The sequence below is a fragment of the Quercus robur genome, chromosome 9 (assembly GCF_932294415.1).
Source record: "Quercus robur chromosome 9, dhQueRobu3.1, whole genome shotgun sequence".
Taxonomy (NCBI): domain Eukaryota; kingdom Viridiplantae; phylum Streptophyta; class Magnoliopsida; order Fagales; family Fagaceae; genus Quercus; species Quercus robur.
Window position 1 is genome coordinate 45,071,926 of NC_065542.1, and position 6,305 is coordinate 45,078,230.

The window sequence follows — 6,305 nt, forward strand, 5'->3', positions numbered from 1 at the left end:
CTTCTTCTTCTAGTGGGTTTAGGACCCTTCTTCTTCTCTTCTTCTCTTTTTGATTTTTTCGTCTGGTGTGTTTCGGTCCTGTTGCCTTTCCTTTTTTATTTGTGTGTTGTACAGGTAATGTATGTGACTATTTGTCAACCTCCTTACTCTTCCTTAAATGCTATGTCCTTTATTTTAAAATTTTTTATTTGTTCTGCTTTTGCCAGCCCATGTACTCTTCTATTTTGTCACTTGTGTTTTAAAATTTGAATTTTTTCTTTGTTTTGTTTTTGTGAGCTCCATGTAACTAACAATAAAAATGAATGTTCCAGCCTTAACTCTCTTCCACTGTTCCAACTACTAATATTAACATCGTTATTGCATGAGTATCAGATGTTAATGGCTAACCAACGAACCCACTAGTGGTTTTGGTGGAATTTTTTAATGATAAATATCTTGTCCACGGGCTAGGCTAGCTATTAAGTCTATGAGAGCCCTGGACCCTCCTTTACATGTATTTGGTTATTCTTTTAATAAAAGTATTCTACCTTTTCAGTAAAAAAAAAAAAACTGTTAATATTAACATCAAGTTTTTTTTTTTTCTTCATATTATTACTCTTATTATATTTTATAAATGATTGAACTTATTATTATTATTATTATTATTATTATTATTATTATTATTATTATTATTATTATTTGGGCTTAAAGATTACATAGTAGATGAAATATGTAGTTATAACTTCTTTAAAACCTTTAATAATTTATATATGTTTTTTTATTAATAATATATATATATATATATATTTTTTTTTCTTTTTTTCATTATAAAATAACATAACTCCGAAACATCCTAAAAACGGTACGCCGAAATAGGCCGGTACCGAAATAGTCTGTTCCAATAGGCAAACCGAAATGGTATTCATAACATTGATTACAACAACACATTTCGATGTAACATAATAATTATTGTTACAATTTTATATTAATGTAATAAATTTAAGTTACTATTACAACAAAAAACAATCTAGAGATGCAATAGTATATATATTACCTCCATTATTTTATTTTATTTTTTTGTTGCAAAAATACTTGTTGTATTATGTCATTTTTCTTGTAGTGAAAACCGATTCTATTGGCCAAGCTTAAATAGGGATGTGGCTAGAATTGTTCTAAAGTTTAGGGTTTGCCAAGTATGTAAAGGAAAGAAGAAAAATAGAGGTTTATATACGCCTCTTCCTATACCACATGAGCCATGGCAAGATCTAAGTACGGATTTTGTCTTAGGCTTGCCTAAGACTCTTCGAGGTCATGATTCCATCTACATTGTCGTAGACCGTTATTCAAAAATGGCTCACTTCATTACATGTTCTAAAACTGCAGATGCTATCCATATTACTAAACTCTTCTTTAGAGAGATTTTTGCCTTCATGGGTTGCCTAAAACCATTGTCCTAGATCGAGATATGAAATTTATGAGTTACTTTTGGCATACTTTATGGAAAATGTTGAATACACAGCTGAAGTTTTCTTCTTCGTTCCACCCACAAACTGATGGTTAAACTGAAACAATTAATAAGAGTTTGGGTGATATTCTTTGCTGTCTTGTGGGAGGCCATGCTGCTAGTTGGGACCAGATTCTTCCTATGGTTGAGTTTACTTATGATAGCTTAGTAAACAGATCTACATGTCGTAGTCCTTTTGAATGTGTGACAAGTGTACTCCCTAAGAAACCAATTAACCTAGTTCCTCTACCTAACATGGCCCATCCTAGTGTTGAAGCTGATGCTTTTGCTAAGTATATTTGTGACATACATGATGAGATTAAAAGAAGAATTGCAACAAGCAATGAAAGTTATAAGACAAATACTGATTTGAGGAGGCGTTTTGCTAAATTTGAAGAAGGAGACATGGTTATGATACGAATCAAGCCTGAATGCTATCGTAGAGGCACCTACAAGAAGCTTCAGTCAAAGAGTATTGGTCAATATAAGGTTCTTAAGAAAATCAGCTCTAATGCCTATGTCCTTGACTTGCCAAAAGATATGGGAATAAGCAATGTCTTTAATGTTGAAGATCTTACTATGTATCATGGTCATGATGATGATAAGTCTGCTGATGCAACAATAGTACGTCTTCCACCAGCTCCAAGATTGAAAGAAGAGATTGAAAATATTGTTGATCATCAAGTGGTTTCTACTAGGAGTAGGGGTTATGAAAAGTATCTTGTGGAATGGAAAGGGCATCCGCTTTCAGATTGTACATGGATCACAGATGAAGAACTTCTTGCACTTGATCATGATCTTTATGATAGACTCCATGCTTTTAACTCATCGGGGTCTAGTTCTTTTAAGCCGGGGAGAGATGATGGAGGACTATGTAAGCAACCGTTGAAGACATATAAAAGGCGTTCTAAGACTTTTAATTATTTTTTTGTGTTAGGGGTATTTTAGTAATTTTATGTTTTCTAGAATGGGCTATATTATTAGTCCATTGGGTTTTATTTAGTCTTATTTAAGTTTAGTTATTTAATTTGGGTTAAGTATTAGAGCCCAACGAGTCCAAGTTCTAGTCTTATTTGGTTTCCTAGTTGTACTAGGATTAGGTTTAGTCTTCTATTTAAAGAGTTTTGGTGTTTTCTATTGAGGCAAAGATTAATGAATGTTTTCAGAATTTAAGAGTTATGCCTTCTTTTACGGTTGTGTGATGCAACCTTCTCTGAGGTGTGATGCCAAGGAACCCTAGGTGTGATGCTTAGGAATTCTAGGTGTGATTCCAAGAATTTATCTATTTTCTTTAATTTTACTATGGTTACACATCACTATTCATAGCAACCCAAATCTTGATTTTCACATTTGTTTTCATTCCCAAACCCTATTAATCCTTGTCCCCTTTGAAAACTCTATAATCCCTATTGTTTTATAGTCTATTCTCCACCAATACCAAACCATAATCCTTCAAAACCCAAGCTATACCAGATTGCCTTGGTGTTTAAAATCAGAGTTTGTTGTTTCCCCTTGTCCTACGTCACTATAGTTCTTTTGTTTATAGGAGACTTGTCATAGATAACATATTGTTGGTCTTTGAAATTTTAAACACTTCAAATTACATGAATAAAAATCAATCAATGTCACATCCAAAAAGGGAGTAGATGGAGAATTGGTGTATAGAGTTCAATGCAATGATTAGTGAGCTTTGGCACAATCATAAACACAAAGAAAAGAGAATTCGTTGGATCAATTGTGATAGCTTGTGTGAATCAAAGTGGAGAGGAGGAATGGGCATAAAGATTTCCAAGCCTTCATTATTAGCTAAAAAGGGGTGGGTGCTTAAGGCAAGATACTAATCAGCTAGCAGTTACATGGAGGCAAAGATAAATATAAACTAGTCGCACACCTGCGCGATGCGTGGGAAAATTTGATATGATTGTTTTTTATTAGATAATTATTGAAATAATATATTAGATTGTATATTTTCAAAAATTCAATATGTGTTATTTGAAATTATGTTTTAAATTAGAAGTTTTTTGTAGTGTAATCAAATATATTTTGTAATAAGGAATTATATATAGTGAGATATGTATGTAAACAAAATGCAATTAATTTTTTTTTTAACTGATAGTGTGAGAACTATTAGACCAAGTTGTAACTATGTATACTTTGTTTATTACTATACAAATGTATGCGATTTAGCTCTTATAAATATATTTTTCTCCAAAACATAGATCCACATCTCTTTCTTTCCCACAATTGAAACTAAGTGAAAAAGTAAATAAAGATAACTATGCAGTATATCATTATCAATAAATCTTATATCATAAAGTGGAAATATAAAATAAAATAAAATGCAAAAAGAAAAAAATTCCTTAAGTATCTATACATAAAAACATTAATAGCATAATAATGCTCTAGAGGAAATTATATTTTATCTTATTCTCTTTTTGACATTTTCAATAAAGATGATCAACTAAGCAAATTAAAAGCTTACCAAGAAAGTTCAAATTAACTAAAAATTTGATGGTGTAGATGCTAATTATTTGTAATAAAATGACCAAAATAAAAATAACAAATAGATTTGAGAAAAACACATAATATTTCTAAAAGAAATTTAACCAAACACATGGGATGCAACAATACAAATTACTACACCGAATATTTTTTGACTTTTTTGATACCAATAAAACAACTTTATTCATTTTTTGTCACAATACAGACTACAGAGTCAAGTCAGCCTATCAGATAATCCAAAATTCAACAAAAGCTATAAGAGTGATTTATGACAGGAAATTTAAAAAATCCAACACAAAATTAAATTAAAAAAACCATCAACCAAAATTAGAATTATAAGAAAGAACAAAAATCAAGCAAGAGAGAGAGAGAGAGAGTACTCATAGTTTTTGTGTGGAAAAAAATATAGATTGAATGGAATGGATGATATTAAATTTATATAAAATAAGATGGGGAGAAGAGGAGTCAAAATATAAGAAAGAGGAAATGATGAAGGAAGTTTAACGGTTAAGTAAAGAGTAGTAGGGAGATAAAGATACAAAGACAGAGGGGAAAGGTTGGAGGAAGAGAAGAAGAATTTTTTTTTTTTTTTTTTTTTTTTAGAATAGGAAGATGAAAAGTTTAAATATTCAATTTTAATAATTACTTGAAATTAGAAAGAAGAAAATGAAAAGTTGAAATCAATTTGGGTAGTTGAATATAATCAAACATTTGCATCTAATGAATAGTCAAACATGTGCATATATTCACTAAAAAGATAATGAATTGTTCAATTTTAACAATTACTTGAAATTAGAAAGAAGAAAATGAAAAGTTGAAACCAATTTGGGTAGCTGAATAATCAAATATTTGCATTTAAAACAAATGAATAGTAACATGTTGAATAGTAATGGAGAGCATTCATAGGTTTGTCCATAAACTATATTTAATTATTTTATATAAAATAAAATAAAAAAATCATAAAGGAATTTTTTTTTTTTTAAGTATGACATGGCTGATGAGGTGGCTCAACAAGAGTATAACAACATTAAATTCTACATCTCAGCATTTAACTATATGTAGATTAAAAAAAAATTTGTACACAAGGAGAAGTATCCTCGTGGCAAGGGATTCATCCAAAATGGGAGTAGATGGAGAATTGAAAACAAGAGTGTTAATATTTGGAAAGATGGACGGTTTTCCACACCAAAAACCCACGAGTTGAAAAAATACAAGGAAATATGTGCCATGTTCATATCAATACCAATTTTAAGTACCTCTAAATTTTTACAAACCCTTAGAACCAAGTGTGAACAATTAAAGGATGTTGAATTACAACATCTTTCCATAACTTTTGATAATGAACACGACTCCTATGAACTTTGGGGATTTATCAGTACATAGGAACTGCATGATATGAGCACCAACAATAATTCACAACCTAAGTCATTCTCAACGACGGAACCCTAGAATAGAGGGGGAGTACCAAGGAGAATGTGAGAGGAGATTAGGGTTTTTTTTTTTTTTTTTTTTTTTTTTTTTTGTGGGTGGCTAATTATGAGGGGCACCTCTTTTCCTAAACCACTTTTTTGTCTAAAAAAGTGTGCTTTAATAACTTTTTATTGTAAATCCTACAACTAAGTTTTCTCTTATACTAGGCTATCCATATGGGCATCTATTAGGCCTAAGCACATGGCCCATTACCGAGTCATTCTCAATGATGGAATCCTAGAATAGAGGAGTGCTAAGGAGAAAGTGCGATGAAGTTAAGGTTTTTCCTCTATAGATGGCTAACTATGAGGGGCACTTCTTTTCTTGAACCACTTTTTTTGTCTAGAAAAGTTTGCTTAATAACTTTTTATTGTAAATCTTACAACTAAGTGTTCTATGATACTAGGCTATCCACATGGGCGCCTAATGGCCTAAGCACATGGCCCAATACAAACATTGGTTTCGCCGTGAAGCCTCTTAGATGAGGTGGCAGGAATAGGGAACTCATTGATTTGGAAAAAATGAGTGCAATTTGGAGTAAAAAATATTGTTATGCATCGTGAAATGGAGGTGAAAAAAAGAATTCCTTTGAGCAAGAATTTACCAATTGACCAAATGATATGATTATGGATACGCAACTCGCATGACAGATTTTCTCTGTGCAAATGATGTGACTCTTAATTTCAACAAGAAGACCTCGAAAAGTTCAAATGGAGAAGCAAGAACCAGGGTTTGGAAGTCAATATGGTAAGCAAGAGTATCAAACGAGATGAAAACCTTTGAGTGAAGAACGTGCAAGGATATTTGCCAACTAGAAATGGTATGTGCAATCTGCGACAAGGATGAGGAA